The sequence below is a fragment of the Convolutriloba macropyga genome, chromosome 3 (assembly GCF_964194025.1).
Source record: "Convolutriloba macropyga chromosome 3, txConMacr16.3, whole genome shotgun sequence".
In the NCBI taxonomy this organism is placed as follows: Eukaryota; Metazoa; Xenacoelomorpha; order Acoela; family Convolutidae; genus Convolutriloba; species Convolutriloba macropyga.
The window spans coordinates 46,119,901-46,142,371 of NC_134470.1; the positions used below are offsets into that span (position 1 = coordinate 46,119,901).

The window sequence follows — 22,471 nt, forward strand, 5'->3', positions numbered from 1 at the left end:
TTCTCGACCTTAAAAACGCTGCCGTAATTCCCTGAAATCTGGTTTTTTGTCACATTATTTCCACCACAAATTGACAATTTCTTAATTGTTTTTCTTGAAGCTTTGAAATATTCTGTCTACACCCTCCAGGTCTCTTCTTACCAGGGTGCTAAGAGTTATTAGAAAGTACGGAAATTCATTATAGTGAGTCCAGATAACATTACGGTAAATTTTGTTCAAAATGTTGTTCACGTCGGCTAACAGAGTCGATGCCCATAGTTTTTAAGCTCCCGTCGATCAACATGACTTTAAATCTCGTTGTATTTCGCATTGGCCAAAATTGATCTCTTTTCATATCAATCACCTTTTGTGTGTTGTGATTACTATAGGCTACAACTGAACCTTTTGTCTTGCATTTAATGGCAAATTGCGTCTTGAAGTCGAGCTGAGCACTCTTTTAGAATCGATAAAATTGATTAAAATAAGCGAATCGATGGCTCATATGTAATAACACGCCGTGCTTCTAGCTGACCAGCTGCGTTTGTTGTTATTCGCTGTTGGTCGGTCTTTGCTTTGAGTAATTTGCTTTCTTTGTACAGTTTGAAAGGGGCCTTCAATGATACGCTGCCATTGTTCACTCCAGTTCAATTCTGAGAGCTACTAAAGCTTTCAATTGTGTAAGTCATCAACGACAAACAATACAAAACAAAGTCGCAGAACTAGAGGCTAAATCTCTATTTCTATTTCACTTGAGTAGAAAAGCGCGTCTTTATGTTCTTTTATATTCAGACAATAATCTTTACCAAAAGTTGAATTGTTTTTGAAAAATAAAATTGAATTTTAAGTCAACATACAAAAACGTAACGAAAACAGTATAGTAACGAAAAACAGCTCAAATTACAAAAATTTGAATTATTTTTGAAAAATAAATTTGAATTTTGAATCAAAATAAAAAATCTTACGATTTTCTATACATGTATAAGAAAGTTGCAAAAAATGTCTTGAAGTCAATAATTTTAAGAATTTCAGGTTATGTAATCCAGGCTTGATTAATTTTACAATGCACGGTGTGATAAACAAGAAAAAAATTCTTAATGAAGATTTTGAAAAAAAGTTTTCACGTTTTTACTGGTAATTACGAAAAAAAAAATCGTATCGACGAACTAAAAAAACATATTTTTATATTTGCTAAACTCTATCCATTTCTGTTTCTCACTAGGAACAACAGATATATTTTTCAAAATTGAAAAAAAAAATGTTTCCAGCTAAGGCTGGAAAAGAGCAGTTTTAGCTATAGGAAATTCAGCAGTTATACTTTTTGTTCAGAAAGTAAGATATTTTTGATTGTGAAAATTAAAAAAAATGACTGTGAGAAAATGAAAAGGCTCTAAGTTCGAATTTAATTAATGTAGGCTGTGATAACTCACATATAAAACCAAAGTTAAAAATGGATCAGCTAAAAAGAGGATAATTTTTCATATCTCTTTTTGCCCAGCTATTATATTTATACTGTTCAAAAATTGAGTTTTCAATTGCTCTTGAACGAAGTTCATAGCAATTATTGTAAATGTGTAGGTCTTTTTATGCAAATTTTTCGCTTGACCATTTTGTTCTCTTCTTCTAGAACTTTCTTTGACTTCTCAAGTGACTTTTTCACGCCTTCGTTTTTCATTTTTAAGTGATCTCTATTGCTCTCACTGCGAAGTAAAGCTTGTTGCTAACATAAAATCGGTTGCAGCATAGCTACAAGGGGGCCTGATAGCTGAGTTGGCAGTGTATCTGGTTATGGAGCGGGAATTAAATGTGGTTCGATTCCCGGAGGGTCAAATGTTTTTCCCCCGGCTGTCGTTTCAGAGCAATTCTTCCGACATAAGTCTGTTAAGGTTTATAGTTTTTTTGATGAAGTGCTTTTCGTAAATAAACAAAAAAGACTTTCATTTTTCTTGGCTCTTTCATTATATGTTTTCAAAAGTGACTCCTTTTTCTCGCTTTTTATGTGACAAACGTGTAAGTAATATATTTTGGATTTTTAGATAATGAATTTCTTTTCTTTGATGGGATAGTTTTGGCTATTTGTTTTCCATTCAAAATTATTTCAAGCACGTATCTATTTACAGTGATTGACTTTAAGAAGCTCTGAAACGCCGCTCAAAGAGGTAAATGCTCCCTAGCATCCGTTCGGTACGGCGCTAAATTTTAAAGATTTGGTAAAAAAGTTTGCCCACCATTGGGTCAATAAAATAGACCTGGACTCTTTTTTAGCTGGAAAGTGCGGAAACAGAGGAAAATTTGGTGTGTGTACAAAATTTTAATTCTCTTTTTTATCTACTACACTATCAATTGACCACAAAGTTTACAATCTGGTCAACCTAACTTTATAATTGCTGTTTTTAGAGATTCGATTTTTTTGTTTCACAATTATTTAATTAGAAAATCTTGGTTCATAAACGATCATTGTTATCAGTTCAACCCATGCATTCACCCATTCTATCACACTCGTTTCCTTCTTGGAAAAATTGTTTGAGGTAAAACTTCCTGTTCTGGGCAATCACATTTCAACCGCCACTGAGTTACAACTAGTATGATAATGCATTAAATTTTGAGCTCCCCTTTCATTGGGTGAGTCAAAAATCAGTATAGATTGTCCCCGCTCATGGATGACACACTATTCAAGGCTCGCCTCTTAACTTCTGCAACAAGGATTCAAAGATTTGCTCCCGTTTCATATGTATCTATAATCTTCGATTTTTTTGATTTTGTATAAATTTGTTTCCTTGTGCTACAATTAATTCAGATTAGTTGTCATTATCATCAGGTGACCCCGTGAGGATATCGGACAAGTTTACGTTTTGTGTGGTTTTCACCTGAAAAACTACGATAGCCCCATTTTTTGTTCACCAAAAATGTGGTTTCAATATCTCCCACTATTTGGCTAAAGCGAATTGGGTTCCCAACGTCTGGATTTTGAGATTATTGTGGCGCCGATCTGGTAGGAATTGGAAAGAGGAAAAAGTTTATGGTTAATAGACTTTCACGGGCGTATTTCTGTGTCTTTTTTATATCCCTTTCTATGAAGTTTTGCCACAAAAAATTCCCTCCTGAGACATCAGAAAATTTAGAAACAATTTTGAAGACGAAAAAACGCCGTCTCCTTGCCAATAAGGCTTTGATAAACTTCGTTTCGTGGCCCTTTAAAAGTGCTTGATTTGCTTTTTCCTGCATTCGTAATAAGGAGCACATAATAGGTAAGAGTGCAATTTTTTATTCACACGAAACATTTGAAAATCTTGTTTACTCTGAGGACTACCAAAAGAATGTGTTGACATACCTTAGCAAATATATATTTACCTGTAGGCAAGAGCGTTAATCTTTCCTGTTAATGATTAGTCATGTTTCATTAGCCAACCTAATCAATCACTATTTGCAAATTAAATCTTTTAAAGTTAAATTGAATTTTGTATGAAAAACAGATAAACGTCATTTTTGTTTCCGTAATTGTTGGGTTGCCTGAAATTCGAATTTTATGCCAATATGTCTAACTGTATGTTTGAAAGGCATCATTTCAAAATTGTTGCCTAGATAAATAATGTTGAATTGCAACATTTCATGACTTGTGCATGTCACAGTTTGAGAAGCATATAGGTGTCGTCAATTATGCGAATATGCCCTGTGAACAAACATAAGCTAAACCAACTCAGTGTGATCAATCACTTCAAGTTTAAACAGTAGTCAAACATACCAAACGAGTTTGTGTAATGTTCACACAAAAGTTGTTATGCTTTCAAAATAATAGCCCAACTAAATGTGAGTTTGATTTCACCTTAAATCCACGCGCAGCTCAATTTTAGTTAATGATGATGTGGGTTTCATGTTTTCATCAAGCGCCCTATTAACTGCGGTTTATAGTAAGCAAGGTCAATTACATTCACCTACGGCGCCGATTTCAAAGTTAGCTAAAATTGGTTTAATTTGACAAATACATAAAATTTGAATCGATTTAAATATCGGAAAACTTCAAACGCACACACCCAACTATAGTCCAATTGGTAGTCTAAAATTAGGAATTTTTGTCATTGAATAGGGCAATTAGGTGGGAATTATATAACAAAAATATCTGCGATATTGCTACTTGATTGATTATGACAATGAAAACTGTGTGTCAAACAGAACATATTTTTAATAGAAATTGTATCTCGTGCTGCAAATGGTTCAACTTGGACTGGGATAGGTTCAGTTTCATAGCAAATTTTCTTCGAATTTTTTCAGTCTTCAGAACCTTGTACACTCGTTGACAAAAGTAATTGCACAAAACGCAAATTTATTTGGTAGACTGTCTGTTTTTGAAGCCAGTTTTAGTCAACGTAATATTGGTGGTTTCTTATGATTTTTCTATCAATCATTTTACAGAAAATAATCGAGATAGAAGTTGCCCAATTTTCTATGAGCAGCAGTGAGTTGAGTTCTACGTGAAATCTGTTCAACGTGATCATTTAGTTGTTGTTTTCACAATGCAACTTTTTGCTTGAACTGATGGAGGAATGATCAAATTGAACAGGCTTAATCACAAGTTTATCGCTCTAGAAAAACGCATATTATAAAAGGAAGATTTCAGTAGCAGCTCCTATTTTTTTGTAAATCAAGCGATAGGAAAAGACTCCAGTCTTGCTAGAAGATTCATTAGCGTTTTTATAAAATTATTATACTGCTGGTCCGTACATTAGATACTTAAACGACGGGGTTAATCGCGGGACCACATGTATAACTTGAGAGTTCAACCCCTAGTTCTACTCTTGGTATATAGTTAAGTATTAAAGAAAGTTAAATGCAAATATGAATTAATAAGTTATGTTAAACAGCATCAAATATGAACAGAGCATGAAGGGATAGAATAGTTAAGGTTATTAAGACTGAGAAAGTACAAGTTAGCACAGGTTGAAATATTCTAAGTTAACTTTTAACTTAGATAGAATTTAAGAGATGTTAAATTATAATTTAGAGTAGTTAAGTTGAACTTACCTGATTTCCAAATTTGTGCTAAGTTAATATTTTATGACTTAGAGAGTTCTTAGTTAAGAACAAGTCACAAAATATTCTAAGATAGAAAAATATCTCAAGTAAGCTGAGATTGAGCAAGGGAGCAATACGGGAGTATGATTTTAAATCAGAAGTTATCGGGGACCAAAAAGTGTTGGTAGTTGAGCGTGCAAGCTCCTTTTATACTTGCGGACACGTGGTTCTCTAGTATCCTATTGGATAGAGATAACAGTGTCGACAGAGTTACCAAGGTTAACTTGGTGTTATCTGTGTGGCGTGATAATATCACGTCATAGTATTCTCAGTTTTAGTTAGTGATCTTAAAATAGTAGCTTATTCAAAACTACTTAGTAATTTGTTCACACGTTAAAATGGACTTTGTCCAATTCAAGTTTGTGCTTCACGCACTATAACGTAAATTCTCAAAATAGCACTAAGATTATCAATTAGTGTTACTGAGTGTAGCACACTTCAGTACATCCCATCCCGGTCCATAGGTATCAAATCAAAACATCAAATTTTACATAATCGAAAAAATTATTTAGCTTAATTTTATAATAATTAAGCATTTAAAGTTTGTGAGGTAGATTACGTGGTTAAAGTTCTAAAGTTCATCGTATCTTCTTGTTTCTGAGTTCTCTCTTGAAGAAGGGTTGACGATGTCCTAAGATACAAGGCTGTACAAAATAATAGATCCAATTTTTTTTGGGTGGCCGTTATACTAGACCTTTTGAAGTTTTTCCATAAGATTGTGCTGTCAATACATCTGACGTTGAATAATAGAATAACATAAGTTGAGGAATATACTGGTTAAGTTAATGGTCTATAATGACAAGCGAGGTAAATGAATAGGGAAATTAAAATGACTGCGCACAACACCATAAGGACCAGTGTTGTTGAAATAACTCCCCAAATAAAGAATTCCGTTTCGTAATTCATCATTATTTGAGTCTTGTTGAAGAATAAATCAATTGAAGTAAGCTTTGTAGCTATAGTTTAAGGAATTAATATTTAGGCTTGGTTGATCATTATGAATTAGCTTCATGAAATAATTAATCTTGCTTTTTGTCATTAGTTCAAAATAAATAACAATTTCTTTTTGTTCAAAGTCTTCAAGAAATAAAATAACTTCGCATTGAAATTCAGAATAATATAATTCGGAGATTCTGAATACTTTATCGTTAAAAATAATCTGTTTAGAAAAGTTAACCCATGCGGATTCAACATGATCAGAGAATTGACAATAGTCTTTAAACCATTCGATATCAACACCTCCTTCAAAATATGTGTTCATTTTGAATAATATAGTAATTCAATTTTTGTGTCAATGGGGAGAATGGAAGACCATTTAATCTTTGAAAGAAATTAACAGGAAGATCCAAATAGTACTTAAACTATAAATGGCGGATGGCGATGAATGCATACCTGTTAACGAAAGGTTGTAACATTTCTATATCCGTGATCACCAAATATTGAAGACTAACATTTTAATTGAAATAAGTGAGCGGTCGAAAGTTTAGATTATTGATGTTAAGAATGTCTTCTGTATGAATAAGCTTTAGAATTTCAAATAAATCGTACTCAGGAACTTGATGAAAATAAACTACAATTTCATTAGAATTGTTATCTTGTAAGAATAAGATAATCTCTTGTAACTCAAATGTCCAATGAACTGACACTGGCGTATAGAATTTATTTCCAACTAAGAATGTTTTCGAAGTTTTAATAACTTGAGATTGAATAAATTCAGCGAGATCGCAATATGTTTTGAAATACTTAACGTCTACTGAAAGGTTGTAAGACATCAAATAAATTATGGAATTCGATGGAACAATCGAATGATGTCATAAGCAAGATAAATCGGTAAAGAATAGATTTTATTAGAGAAGCGAGAACAAATCAAATCTGCAATCTAAAGATAAGAATGGACTCCTTGTTCACCATAAATTGCGCTAAGGGTAATCATTGAAGATTGTTTCAATGAAGATTGAAGAAATGCGGATTACTTTACTTGATGTAAGTAATGTAATGAAGGAGAGTAAGGTAATCAAAATGGCTAATAATTAGGCGTTTAAACTAACGAATAATTTTCCTCACCGCGGGAGAAAGAAGAAGAAGTAATGAAGGAAGTACTGAACATCAACAACCACAAATTTATCTATTCCATTCCGTGAGTGCTCAACGTGATGAGCGGAGGATGTGGAGTTGATGCTTCAGATTTGCGATCTCCAGTTGGAGCTCAGTAATCCGTTGTTCGAGCTGTTGAGAGCGTTGTCTTTCTGTTAGAAAGTTTTGCTGTACCTGATAAGTGAAGGTATCAAGCTGAGGAGTGAGGTTTGCTGTAATATTATCAAACGGGACTTGTATTGTTTGTCCTTGAAGGTTGTGATTAGTTAGTAGATAAGAATTTTTGTTTGACAAATAGCCAATGAGATTGAATCTATTGATGTTGGGTTGCAACTGGTAGATTAAATTCGTATCGTAGTTCGGGTGTCCACTAAAACCGGGGGTTTTAGCTTGTATCTCAGCTTGATGTTGTTTTTGTAGGCGGTCTTGCAAGGGGGTAGTTGTGTAATGATGAAGATTAAGAAAGTTTGGTCGTGACGATTGAGTAGTTGTAGTGTTTGCTAAGACGTTGGGTACTGTACTGTTTGTCTTGGGTATGTTTACTTCTAGCGGTGTCGCTGGGTTGAATGTCTCTCTAATGAATTGTTTACGTGGTTGTTTCTTTGCAATTGTATCTGCAGTTTTAGTTCTCTTCTTGGATGATGTAACCGTCGTTGATGAATTTGCACTAGTTGTTTGAGTTTGTACTGCTGAAATCTTGATAGCTGAGAGAAAGGTTGTAGATGGGGTAACGTGAGTTGTGGGTTGTACTAGTCTGTCGAGTTGTTTAACTCCAGATTGAGGTTTAGAAGTTGATGGTGTATTGTATTCGGGCCAACCACTTGAAGGTTCCTTCTGAAAGACTGGTATCAGTTCGTTAGGGATTGAAGAAAGTTCCTGAAATATCAAGTATTCTCTACTCTTATTCTATTCTAAGAGTATATTTTTTGAAGTTATTTTGCTAGTATTCTCTTTTTCTTATTATTTTTTTTTGTATTCTCTTTCAAAGTAAATCAGTAGTAATTTTGAAGTCAGTCTGTATTATCATCATATAGTTTGATGATATGAAAGTAATAGAGGAATTAATCCTATACTGGAGACGTAGGAACGTTGTGATCGTTTCTATTTTCGTCTTTATTATTCTCATCATGTAGGTTTGGGTAACCACTTTTATTCTCAAATCTTAAAGCTTGTAAGCCTATATTCTCTGCATAAGGTGGAGTTTGAATAACTCGTTCTCTAATATTAATATTTTCGGTTTTTGGAACTTGCATTGTCCGTTCTCTATTTTCATCAGTGTTATTATTATCAGAATTAGTTGTTTGATAGATAGAAGTCAAAATTGGAACTGACATTAAGTCAAATGTGGCAGCAAAGAGTGCCTTACCAAAGTGAATAGATGCATCTGTAATTTTGTTAATTTGCATTGCTCGAATTAAGCATAAGACTATGTCGATGAGTAGCTTAATGAATAAGAAAGCGGCAAAGAATATTCCGCATCGCTCAATTATATATTGTATTTTACCAAAGGTTTCAACAAATTGATTATTAAAGAAGTCCGGTGAAATGAATGAATCTAGATAAATAGTTCTAGAGTTATAATAATTTGTGCCTGAAATATTTGAAAATGATTCTCTGCTATCTATTAATGACTTAGTAAAGTGCTTGAGAACTCCTTTCATATTGGAGTTGAAAGTTATTGAATTCCAGAAAGACATCATTTCTTTATATGTGTAGATAGAAGCATAAATACTTGCAGTAATAACATTCGCAATTTGTTGAATAACTATGTGTGGTTTGAAAAGTGCAGGTCCTCTTACTTTTGCGATTTGTGGGGTTAGCTCAACCCATGAATTGTCATCGTCAACATCTAGTTGAAATAAGTTTGAATGTTTATCAGAGCACAATTGTTCTTCGGCTTCAATGAAGGTTTGTCTAGAAATGGGATCAACAAAATGAATTTCATCTTCATAAAGAATTGGTATTCGATTATAGCACTTATTAAGAATCTGTAAGGGTGAATGAAATTCAGGACAATTATATAGCCAGGCAACATTGCCATTTGTTTTGAGAAACATAGATCTGTTTCTTGTTAAGGTATATCCAGCTAAGCGCGGATTTTCATGAGAAATCATTAAAGTGTTAAGAATAGTTGAGCGCTCTAATTCACAGTCATTTCTTAATAGCTCTACAGTAGAAGTTTGAAGTTGCCGAAGATTATTAAAGTGCAAATAGTCAATTTTTGTTCCAAGATGTGCTTCGAAATCAATATTTTCATAAACTTGAGAATATGTTGTATCAACTGTTTTGTTGTCACTGGAATAGAATTTATTTTTCATAATTATAGCACCAGTATCGGGTTTAAATTTGTGAATGGGTTCTCCAGTGTTCATATCAAATCCGTCACGAAGACTAATGTATAGAGAATCATATGGCGTAGGATATACTATTCGTGGATGACTACATAAAGACTGTGGTTTATTATAAACTTGGAACATAAAGCTTTGTAAGTCGAAATCTGACTGAGCTGAAGTAAATTTAGGATCCTTTACTATGTAGTATTTGTCATTAGCTTTAATCATTTGAGCGTCAAAAGTGCGAATTATAGTGAAAAGACAATTATTGGGTTCATCCCAAGTGTATGCAAATGGATCAGTAGATGTAGAATCGCAGCCTCCGGCTGATAAAGGACAAGGTAGAGGTATATTTTGCCAGTTATTAACTGTGCCATCTCTAAGGTTTACATTCAGGCTAACATTTTGCATATATGTTTCATAAGTGTAATGTGTAATCCAACCTCGGGAGTTACATTCATTGTTCCCAGTTCCAACATCGCCTGAGTTAAAGTTTGAGAATAAAGATTTGTCAAAATCGAATTCTACTGAATTAGAAGAAGGGGAAAGCTTTATCTTTTTTCTTTCCTTTGCAAGTTTGCATTTCTGAGCATCAAGCTTAACTGAAGTAGTAATAGTATTATGTCTGGCATCTATGCCGCTAGAGTCAAAAGAATCGCAAAACCAACGTAATTGCTGTTGGGTTGCTTTACACATAGTTGCTTCTAGCTTAACTTTATAATTTCTTTGGTAGAGAGTGACTCGTGCTTGATTAGTGCTAATTTTATCAGGGCGAATTTCGCAGGGTGCTACTTTGTTGAGAGAATACATCTGGTTTGAGATCATTTTTGAGCAATCAAAGTGGTTAACATGAAGGTTAGGAGCTGTGTTTTCATAGATACTCATCTTTTCAATTGGTCTGCCGTCAGTGAAAGACGTTAAGAGTAATAATGCAAGAAATATAACAAAGATCAAATATTTTGCAGAGCAAGCAGTTATAACACAGAGAAGTGCGAGAGGTATTATAGCAATAATCTTAAGAAACTGAACAGAACGAATTTGGTTTCCTATGTAAGTTAAAAAATATTCTACTTTTGAAAGAAACGCTTTCTTATCAGTAAGTTTTTCTTTAAAGAACTGGTCTTTAATCAGTGATAGTGGCATATGGACGTTGCGTTTTGACCAAATTAATAGCTTTTCAGGAGGCTCTAGTAATTTAAGGTACGGAATTTCTTCAGGTAGACAATTATTTCTATTTACGACACATTCTATGAAGTGTGGGTGAGAATTGTTATATTCAACTAGGAATTTTAATTCTGCAATACGCTGAGCAATTTCAGATTCAATATCAGTTGCTACAGGTAGGAACAGAGTTAAGCAAAGTGATGTAAAAATAAGCATTTTGTAACTTACGTTTATTACTTCGTCTATTGCTGGTGATTTCTTGATTTCGCCGTCTTCCATTTAATAAACGAACACAGTATAAGGTGAGTCTAACAAATTCAAGTTAATATTATCCGTGAAAGTAATCTGATATTTTAGCTCGTGAACGTGAGCGGAATTATAGGGTACCCAAAATATAACAAATTTTGCGTTATTTTCTGATGTTACGAAGAATGCAACTGTTCTCTGTTGATTAGAAACAAAACACTTGTCAAGTGTTACAGTTTTATTTCCGAATTTCAATATTTTCTGTAAGAGGAATATTCTAATGTACGATAGCGGGTCGAATGCAAGGGCAGTAAGAACTTGTGTTTCAAGGGAAGGTGGTAACATCGATTAAGGGTCCACAGTAAAGGGAGCTTCGATGATATCAAGGTCTATTTCGTCTCTGTTGTTCAATTGGAAATGAAAGCGTTCAATATGTTCTGGTTTGTTAGGGGTCCAACAAACAATTATTTCTAAGTTTACAAACTGGTCTTTAACGAAGAAAATAACAATGTTTTCTTTATATGAAATATATGATCGATCAATTTTTGCTGACTTGTTATTATATTTCAGAATTTTATGTGGGATGTTATAAGGACTGTAAGAAGTTGAGAAAGTGGTTCTTGAAGCTATAACCCAATAATCGTTTAGCGGAATATTCATTGATCAGTTGGTGGTTCTAAAACCAAACAAGGGACATTTAAAATGTCTAAGTCAACTAGGCTTGAAGAATGAATTTGAAGTAATAAACTGTTAAGTTGTTGAGGGTTATATTTTCCCCAGAAGACAGCAATAGGGTCTTCGTTAGAGTTAGTAGCAAAAAATACTACAGTTCTAACTTCGTTAGAAATTTGACAACTGGTTAAGGTGTTAAACTCACTATTAAATTTCATTTTTTGATTTGCCTTAATAGAAACTTTCACAAGTGTATCAGGGTTGATAGAAAGAGAAACAAGAAAACCGTTTTGGTCGAATGAGACTTCTGTCATAAATTAGACTTGATCAGCTTTAAGGGGGTTTTAATTGTGTTATGCAATGTGTTTACTGGTGATGAATGTGTTCAATATGAGTAGTGTTTGTTAGAATTTAGAAACTTTCTCAATTGTCAGTCTTGTACTATGTTCGATCTGAAGGGTCATGTACTCCTTCTATAGTAGCTGACTGAGAATTAAATTAATATTGAACTGAGATACCTGATATATGTGTTGCGGAGATGTTTTGTGACAAGTATTTGCAGGTCACAAATTGAGATGCTTGAAAACTTTTCTAAGTTTTCTAAGTTATTATTTGAAAGGGGCAAAATGTGAAGATAGAATTTGGGACAGAGAGAAAGAGAGAGAGAGAGAGAGAGAGATGAATTAGAACTGAATTTGAAAGCGAAAGAAGTAATTGATTTCAGAAGGTAACTGAGAAAAGTGATTTTAAATTTTTGGTAGGACTCTTAAATAGTGATTCTCAGGGTTAAGTCACCAAAATATGTGTGCTCAATTCTGATTGGCTAATCACTAGCTCTGACTAGTGCCATGTAGCATAGTATTAAACTGATCATGTAACTAAATTGTCACGTTAAGTTTTCTATTTATATCATTATATCAAACTATATTAGAATATGGGCAAATATAATGTGTTTTTCGTTGCATTCCCCTAATTTTTTGAGTAGCAGAATTATTTCTGATGGGATTTGAGACAATTTGTAATTAGTCAGACAGGGATAACTAAATTTTCTGAACAAAGTCAGCTAAATTCTTGGGAGAAACAATTAAAAATCTTATTCATCAGCTCAAAATTGGAAGGTTTTTCCAAAAAAAAACTATGAATTAAGTGAAAAATTCGAAAAAAGTTGAATCAAAAGACTCTTGGTGTGGCTCTTGGCTACACGATGATGTTGGGTATAGGTGTGTCTAGTTTGGCTTTGTAAATCAGTTTTTGACCAACGGAATTTATATTGTATTTTCAACTCTCTGAGATGTTTTAGGGACCATAATAAACTATTGATTGGCAATATTAGAATTCTGTTTCCGCCATTTTACACACTTGGTTCTTGTCTATTTTTGGACAAAATTTTGCGCGCTTGTAATATGTTGTTGAGAAAAGGTCGCACTTAGAAGAACAAAAAGTGTTAATTTTTGTTAGACATATTTTTCTCACTAAATCTGATTAATTCTCTTTGTGTGGAGAGCAAAATTCGAAATTGGTTTTGGGATATCTGGTAGTAAATTGATGTAGCACTCAGACACAATAAATTTTTTTTTATAATTGTTTTCGTGTGGAGATTGCAAGAACGCTTAGAAACTGAAAAAGTAGTATTTTTAATGTAAAATTCGTAAATAAATATATTTATCCGTTCCAAGCTTATATTCTTCAAGCATGCATTCTAAACAGTTGTGGCATGGGTTGTTGAGCGGATAAGTTTATCAAGCTCAAGCTCTTTCTAACAGATGCTTAAGGTCTGCACATAGTTGACATAATTCCTACTTTGAGAATTTAAAATTGCGGTTAGCTGTTTGTTTATAAGTGCTCTAATGTTTATTTTAAACATTCCTTGGGTCCTTAAGCTAGTAAAGTTAGCTCTATTTGTTGACTATGTGGGTTGCTTAAATTCGCGTTTCCTGACTAATTGCAATTTAGTGTGTTTAAATAGTTTGCAAGGGACAAATTTTTGTACTTAAGGTATTTAGCTTAGATAAGTTATTTGTTCATGGGGACTTGTTTCTACTTGGCTTTGCTTTGGGTAACATGTGTTTTCAGCGTTAGTTTGCAATAAAAGGTATGCGTAAATTGTGAAAGTTTATGAGTTTTGAACATGTATAGAAGTTTATGTGTGTGTAACAGCTTGCAATGGTGATTAATTGCGTACTTTATGTAAGATTTGTGTTGAGTGGGCTATTTGCTTTTTGCCTTAAACGTTCATACTATACAGTTGGTCTCTCTTGACTATTAAATTTCAATCCTTTAACTTCTACTTAACTCTCTTTCTTCATTTCGTTCTTGACCATTAATTTCACTTTCAATCTTTAATTTATTTTAAATTTTGCATTTCTTCTTCAATTTCCGTTTATATATTCTTTTTGTACTTCTTCGTTCTCAAGAATTATGAATTGGGAAACTAAGAATTATCTTAGAGATAATGCTGAAAACAGCGAGGATCTGGATAATGCCAGATGGAAATGTAGTTCGAGCGGAGTGGTGTTGGAACCTGTTTCGGGAGCTCTAGAGCGAATTCGACGCTCTCAGTATCTTCATTTTATTTATGAAGATACTTCTGGTTTAGGGCCAGTGGAATTTATTTATTTCTTTTCTCAAAGTTATAAATATATGTTTCTCGTGCTATCTGACGACGAGGTGTGGGGAATACTGAGGGCACGTGGGAGCTACAGTCCATGGGAAATGAGGTGTACTAAGTGTGTCTCTAAGCACACTATAGAAGTCATCGAGTTCTTCTTCGGAAAAAAAGTGAGTGTTGATTTTACTCAAATTAACTAGCAGTTAATTTAGGTCTTTATCGGGGTTGCAAGAATTTAACTGTAAAAGTGGGGTCCGGAGATTATGACTGAGTAGTTTTCTTTTAGTAATAAAAATTGGTTATTTTAGTTTTGTGAAAAACTATATGCTAAGAGGGGGGAAGAAGACATGACAAAGTGGTGCGACAAGCACGAGAAATGGGAAAACCAATTATGGACCTTGAGGGATGCGTGGTGGGATCCAAAGACAGGGCCCACTCTACAGGAGCTGTATTTGAAAATGATACAGCTCAATTACAAGGAGTGTCTGGTCTTTGAGACGGAGAGCTTAGTTGCCAGAACCGTGAGAGGTGTAATCATGCAGCATCTAAGCAATTGAAAAGGGGAGAGAAACAAAAAATCGCTCAATAAAATATTTTTGTTAACTTCTGCGCATTTACTATTGGTTTGCGCCTTTATTATTTTTGTAAATATTAACTTTGTCATTTTTTTGGTTTTTGCGCGTATATAACGCTTTTATTATAAAGATATTATTTAAAAGAGATTTTGTGTCTCTATTTCTTTTTGAGTTTCTGTATCAAGTCAGAAGGAATAGGTTCACCAAAGAATGTAGGTGCTTTTCTATTACGTTGAGGTCTGCTTAATACTTCATTTGCGTCTGGTAAATTAGATATATAAGGTGATGCTGTAGGTGTAGGATTATAAGGTGATGATGTGGGGCTATTATGCGTTGCTTGGGGGAATAATTTGCGTGTAGCTTTAAATTTACTAGTATTATCAGGTGGTGTAGAAAAATTTTCTTGCTGTGGGCTATTAGGTGAATACATATTTTGCATAGGGTAGGGGGTTGAAATGCGTGGGGGTAGAAAATTAGAAGAGCTTGTGCCTTGTATATGCGTAGTATTATCTGCTCGTGTTTGTAGCGATTCTAAGCCTGAATCTTTTGTTGGAGTAGCCTCAACGTTAAATGTTGGCTGTAGTGTAGTACTAGGATTAACAGTATATTGTGTTTCTACTAAGGGCCACTGTGAAATAGCAATATGTTGTGCGCCTCTATAAGCATTAGATTTGGATATATTATGCTTATTATATTGAGTATAATAATCATCCGTATCGTCTGGGACTACATAGTTCTCAACTAACTCTTGTATTTTTTCTTCTTTCGGGTAATAAGGTACTATATGATTTCTATGCACGGTTTTCTTCTCATTTGTTTTATCATGTTGTATTTCATATGTAGTATTAGTTAGCATTCGTTTCACGGTGTAAGGGCCTGAGCGTAGCTCTTGTAGCTTTTTAGACTTTAGTAGTCCTTTAGAGTGATTTTCTAGTAGTACTTTTCTACCTTCAGGTATAGGCTTTCCGAGTTTAAATCTATTTCTATACTTGTGCGCTTTATTCGTAGTTTGTCTACATTTAGTATAGGTATTCGAGTATATAGTTTTAAATGTATTCTCTCGCTTTAACATTTTGTTAGATAATCTGTTTTGTAATAATTTCTCTATCTTTTTGTTATTACAAGTTTCTTCACTATGTGAGTGTGGCGGTAGATTATTACAATACTCTGATGTGCATTTCTTTTGATTATCTCGTAGTAGTCCTAACTTTAGTGATAAGGGTATTTGTGGTTTTGTTCCGAATAGTATTTCATAAGGGGTATATCCCGTACTGTAATTTACTGCAGTATTGTGTGAGAATGCAAATTTACTAGTGTACTCGGACCAATTAGATCCACTTTTACTAATAAAATGTCTTAGGTAATTAGTCAAATGTTTATTTTGTACTTCTACTTTGCCGTTAGTCCACGGTGAATATGCAGTTCGGGGGCATAGTGTAATTCCCATTTCATTTGTGTAGTGAACGAAATCATTACTAATAAAAGCCTTGCCGTTATCGTGTACTATTTGTTGCTGTATACAAAATGTAGTTATAAATTTCTCTAGTTGATTTACTGTTTCGAGAGCTTCAGCATTCTTGCTAGGGTATACTTGTATAAATCTAGAGAAAGCGTCTACTATTACAAGACAAAATCTATTTCCTTTACTAAGTGGTCGTTGTGGACCTTTGTGATCAATATGAAGTGTGTGTAGGGGTATAGCTTCTAATTGTCCCCATGGTTCTAAGGGTGCTTCGTTCAAGTCTTTGCGTGCTGACTTATTAGTTTGGCAACTTAAGCAATCTAACATTAACATTTCAATCCATTTAAACATACCGGGCCAATAGAAATATCGCTTAACTCTATTGTAAGTTGTGCTTTCTGCTCTATGACCACTAAGTTCATGCGTATGTGCGACTTCGAATATCTTTATAAATAGCGAAAGTGGTGCACATATCCTAACGTCAAAAGAGCCGTCCTCACAAGGTTCGGAATAACAGAGTAAATCATATTGACTTTCTAAAAACAACAAGTTGAAATTATTTCTATAGGTCTGTAGTGCTTTAGATTGTTTAATAATGTAGTCCTTTTCTGGAGCTTAGCCTACTTTTAGCCAATCTCTAACTTTATTTATCACGGAGTCGTTTGCTTGTTCTTCAAGAATATTATCGGTGTCAAGATTAGCGTTTTTTGCAAAATCTGTAACTTTAGCTATTAAATCTAATGTATCTGTGTGGACATCCTTTTCTGAGATGTTTTGAAAAGCTTCTGGTTCAATAAGTTTCTTAAATTTTGTCCGTCTGATATAGTCGGCTTTAGCAGATTCTAATTGTTCAATAAGTGAATTTTCAATATTTCCTTCTACTAGATCTAACCAATCTTGGTCATCATAACCTTCTCGGTCATCACTTATTTCAGCTATTTCTTCTATCTCGGAATAGTAGTGATTATCATAATCGCTAGTTAGTTCTGAAGTTAATTTCTTTATTTGATTTATTTGTGTGCCGTAGCGAAAACAATCAGAGAAACTGTGTATAGCATTACAGTGTTCATTTATGTAGTCTGGTGCATCATCTACGCTAAAGTCACCTTCATCATTTATATTAATAAGTTTTTTTCTTTCGCCTGTGACTTGAGCAATAATTGGATAACAGTCGTTAGCGGTTGCGTCCTTATCGTCTTGATGCAATACAGAATAGTTAACTTCTTTTCCGTTAATATGAAACTTTATATCTTTAGGTATCACTTTGTGTTCTAGTTGATAAAGTTTAGCATCTGCTAAAGAAACGTTTCGGCTAAGAATGTCAGGGAACGCTAAGTTTTTGCCTTCAGTGTATATAATTTGCAAGTTTTGGAACTTAGTTATTACAACTTGATACTTAAAGAAACGATGTGACATTTGTCCTCGTCGTGACCAAAGAAATAGAATTGGTCTGTGATCACAGTATAGGTAAATTGGAAAAGGGGATCCAATAACATAAAATTCATAAGTTTGTAATGCAGATATTATTCCGCATAGCTCTCTATGTTGAGGGGACATCTTTTGTTCAGCTTTGTCAAATACTCTCGAGTTTGCTGAAATCATACGTTTTCTATCAGGAAAATCTTGTATAAGAACACAGCCTGTTCCTAAATTAGATGAATCAGCATGTATATGAAAGGGATAGTCATTAGAAGGAAACGCGTTAGAAATATCGTGACAGAATCTTTGTTTAAGGTCTGTGAATACCTTTTCGTGTTCTGGTAACCACTTGAATAGTGTTGTATCTTTAGTTAAGTCATATAGAGGTTTTGCATCAATGTGAAAGTTCAAAATATAGGTATGATAGAAACCCATCATTCCTAAAACTCTTAAAACTTCTGTTTTCGATTCTGGCGTTTTTAGGTTTCTAATATCATCTATGCGCGAAGCAATAGGCGATAGTCCGTTCTTAGATATAACATGTCCTAGAAATCTCACTTTTCGTAAGAAAAACATTGTTTTATCGGGGGCTGCTTTAAGGTTTGCCTTTCGAAGCAAAGAGTGATACTCTTTTACTATTGTGAACATTTCTTGTTTATCTTTAGCTTGTAATAAAGTATGGTCTATATATGTTATGGCTTGTTTACGTTTTATAAGGGGTCCAAATGCATAACGCATTAGTTTGCTAAAGAAACTGGGTAATGGCTTGAGACCATAAAATCCTACTTGATAGGTGTACTGTCTGCCTCCTACAATAAAACTTGTAACCTTCTGTGTATCTTCAGTTAGTGGTACTTGATTATAAGCCGATGATAAATCACTACTTGTAAATATAGTTCCAGTTATTCTTGTCATTAGAACATTTAGTGGTTCGAGTGGCCAACTAGAATTACTTGTATCAGTAATAGAGTTTAGGTATCTAGCATCAATGACTAGTTTTACATAATCCTTCTTAGGTAATATGATGACGGGATTGACAAACCAACTATTCATATCATCGTTCTCATTGAGCTCTCTGATTATCCCTGCTTGAATTAATTCATCCATTAGTCTTTCTAATTTATCTCTGAGATGAATGGGTATTTTGCTTGGTCGTTGCTTTTTGAAGGTTGCGTCTTTTTTTAAGGGTAAATGGAACTTATGTTTAGTTCTGCCAATATCATACTTATGATGTGAATAGACATCATTATCCTGAAGTATTATTTCTATCAACTCAAACAATTCATCATCAGTCAAATCACTTTGCGTGAAATCAAAGTTATCTAAGAACCTTTCTAGATACTCTATGTCTTGAACTGTATTTCTGTTTTGCTTAATTACAAAATCACTAACTGCTTTATTTATGATTCGGTTGCTTTGTAGTTTATCTCTAAACTTAGGAAACTGTTCGTTGACTTTAGGTCTACATAACTCTTTTGCTTCGGTAGAGAAGTCTGTGGCTAGTTCTCTCTCATCTTCTTTGCATTTTTCTATTAACTCACTTTCAATAATTTCGAGCACCTCTTCCTGTTCTAGTGTATTAGTCTCTACTTTCTGTAGTTTATCAATATCATCCTTGCTTGTATACACATAGATAGTTATTCCTGAATTCTTAAAGATTTGTTCAATTAGAGAAGATATCTCTCTCCAATCCATTCCGTCTAAACCACAAGCTATTTTTGGCATCGCTATACAGCGTAAATTTAGTCCTAGTGCATGATCTCTCATGGCAAGTAGTGTTGTTTTGATTGTGTCAATTGTTGGCTTTTCATAATGATTAGCCTTAGTGATGAGATTATATACTAAGTTATTATCTGCTCTGAAAGTTATTATGTCACCTATATCACAGTTTCTACTTTTACAGTAGTCCTTTAATAAGGGTATTCTTTTGGAGATTGTGTTAGCAAAACCTTTTTTCATTTCTGCATCTGAGGATATCGTGTGCGCTATGGGCATATTGGAGTCAAATATAGATTGGGTACGAAAATCTACATATCTAATGCAAGAATTAGTTTGGATTTGCTGTCCTTCTTGTAAATTGTTTACTACTGTGTTCAGTATGAAGCAATTGTTATAGTCCTCACTTTCATTTAGTATTGTACTTGTAAATTCGGCACAGTTTTTGATATTGTATCTTTGTATAGGTTTGTCAGTTATATCGCACATAGCATAACCTATTATTCCTCTATTTATCTGTATTGGGTGATTCTTTTGATTCTCCATAAATATGGGTAGAAATTCTTCAGGTTGTGGACAAAGTGTGTTCACAAAGACTAGGTCAGTTTTTGCAACGTTAATATGGGGCATGAAATATGTTCCTGGTGGAAATAAGGCTTGACTGGGGTGCTTTTGCTTGTGCAATTGTGTACTTTTCTGTTGTAGAAAGATTGGTTGAGCTATGTTTAAAGCAGTCATCTCAGTTATGTATGGGTAATCTTTCTCATTGTTGAGTGAGCCGTAGCAAATTAGGTTTCTCTCAGTTTTTAACTCTACTGCGGGGATATCGAAGTGAAGTGCTTTTAAAAACAAATGACAAAAATCGATACCTATTATGTTCTGTCTCTGTTCTTTAGTAACGAATACTTTATGGGAGACTGTAAATTTACCGTCAGTTTCGAAGCTAGATTGAATAGTTGTGTAGCCAAGCATTCTGATTGATGAACCAGTATATGTTTTTGAATCACAATTTGTATTTTGTAAATGCAAATTTTGTCCAAGGTTTACTAGTGCAAGGTATGTAGGATGATTGATAATAGTGCAGGTTGATCCTGGGTCAATCATGAATTCTACTTCTAAACCACTATTATTTTTAATGTCTCCGGTGGCAAAGTGATATAAGTTGAGATAAATTCTTGACTTAGTACTACTTTCTTTAGTAGCGTTCGGAGACTTCAAAAGTTTAAAGGAAAGAAGTCCGTTATAGCATTTACGTAGTCATCGTCGCCTTCAACGAAACTTATTTGATTTGGTTGTTGCTGAATATTGTTGGGTTTTGATTGTCTTTGTTGTAGATTGTTATTTCTACTTGGTGTATAGAAGTTAGCACTTTGTTGTGGCTGTTGCTGTTGTTGTGGTGATGGTGATTGTTGTTCAAGATTTGGTTCATTATTTCTATAGGTGTTTTGCTGAGGGAAGGTTTGTTCGTATGGTTGAGTGAATCTATTGCCATAGCTGCTAAAAGATGTATTTTGTTGTTGATAGTTAGGCTTGTTGAACCTAGGATTATAGTTTGAGTAGCCACCTCTTGGTTGATAGCCTTGGTTTCTAGGACCATTGAATCTTGTATTGCCTCGGTTATTCTTTCTGTAATCATTGGAGAATAGTATATTTGGCCTTCTTGGTTCAACAAGTTCCTTTCTCAATTTGTTAACGCTATCATCTATCTGTTTCTTTGTGCATCTAGAGATGGAATGACCATTGCTTCTGCAATAATCACAGAATCTAGTACTGTTAGGTCTGCCTTTTATATTAGGGTCTCTTGGCCTAGAAGTATCTATAGCATTCACTTCGTTGCTTTTGAAAAGACTGGTTAAATCGTTAATTTTGCTCTCGAGTGTTTTAAGTTTATCTATTCCTGTAGCTCCACTAGACTCTGTTGTTACAGAAAATGTTAAGTCTTTTACGACTAAGTGATCAACAAATCGTGTCCAAGTTATTGAAGGATTTTCAATAAGTTTCTCGTGCGCTTTGCGTTTTAAACCTTGTGGTCTTAGTCCTCTTATAGCAAAATCTATGTATTTCTGACTTCGTTGTCTTTGTTGGATTTCTTTCTCCCTTCGTATATTGTCATCACCTTCAATACTTGTTGGTATCTTTTCTGGCCAACCTTTATCAACTCCACTTTTTATTCTATGTAGATAGTTCTTTATTAGTTCTCCTTCCTGCCTGAATGTGTTCTCAACCTCAAGTCTAAATCTAAATTGGTCTCTACCGTCTGTGAATCTTTTTATAAATTCATCTTTTAAAGTATTCCAATCTGTAGTATCTGTGACTTCACTTTCAAACCATTCTAGTGCTGTATCAGTTAAAAGTGAGCCAAATAAGGATTGTTGCCTTTTATCATAGCTAGTTTGTGCAGCGGGTGCTGTAGGCCTAGTTCCTAGTGAAAAGAGTATTTTGTTTTCTACAGAGTTCCAAAAAGAAGTGGCATCTTGATTAGGATCATTGCCTGAAAAAGATACAAGTGAAAGATTTGGATGTGTTATGGGAGTTTCAGGTGGGGGAGTAACGGCAGGTGGAGGAGTACTACCACCAGGACTGGCCATTGTTTGAAGGACTGAAGTTATTGTATTAGAATTATTAATAACAGAGGAATAGTTTAAATCAAAATCAAAAAAGGATTTTAGTGAGAAGCCCTTTGACTAGTTAACTTACACAAGTTAATTTAATGGCTTTTCTACAATAAGTGAACAAGTTAAATTTAGGCAGGCTTCTCTGATAGTTTAAATGAACAAGTTAAATTGAGAATGCCTTTTCTATATTAAATGAACAAGTTAAATTGAAGTAGCCTCTCTTTATTAAATGAACAAGTTAAATTGAAGTTGCCTCTCTATATTAAATGAACAAGTTAAATTGAAGTCGCCTCTCTATATTATTCGAACAAGTTAAATTGAAGTAGCCTCTCTGGGACCACCATTTATACTGCTGATCCGTACATTAGATACTTAAACGACGGGGTTAATCGCGGGACCACATGTATAACTTGAGAGTTCAACCCCTAGTTCTACTCTTGGTATATAGTTAAGTATTAAAGAAAGTTAAATGCAAATATGAATTAATAAGTTATGTTAAACAGCATCAAATATGAACAGAG

At 34.0% G+C, this 22,471-nt stretch overlaps 1 protein-coding gene across 1 annotated transcript in view; it reads left to right on the plus strand.

Annotated features, from left to right (window-relative positions):
- The window catches only part of LOC142336237 (uncharacterized), a 59,178-nt gene that overhangs the window by 3,604 nt on the left and 33,103 nt on the right, over window positions 1-22,471 (plus strand). The window lies entirely within an intron of this gene.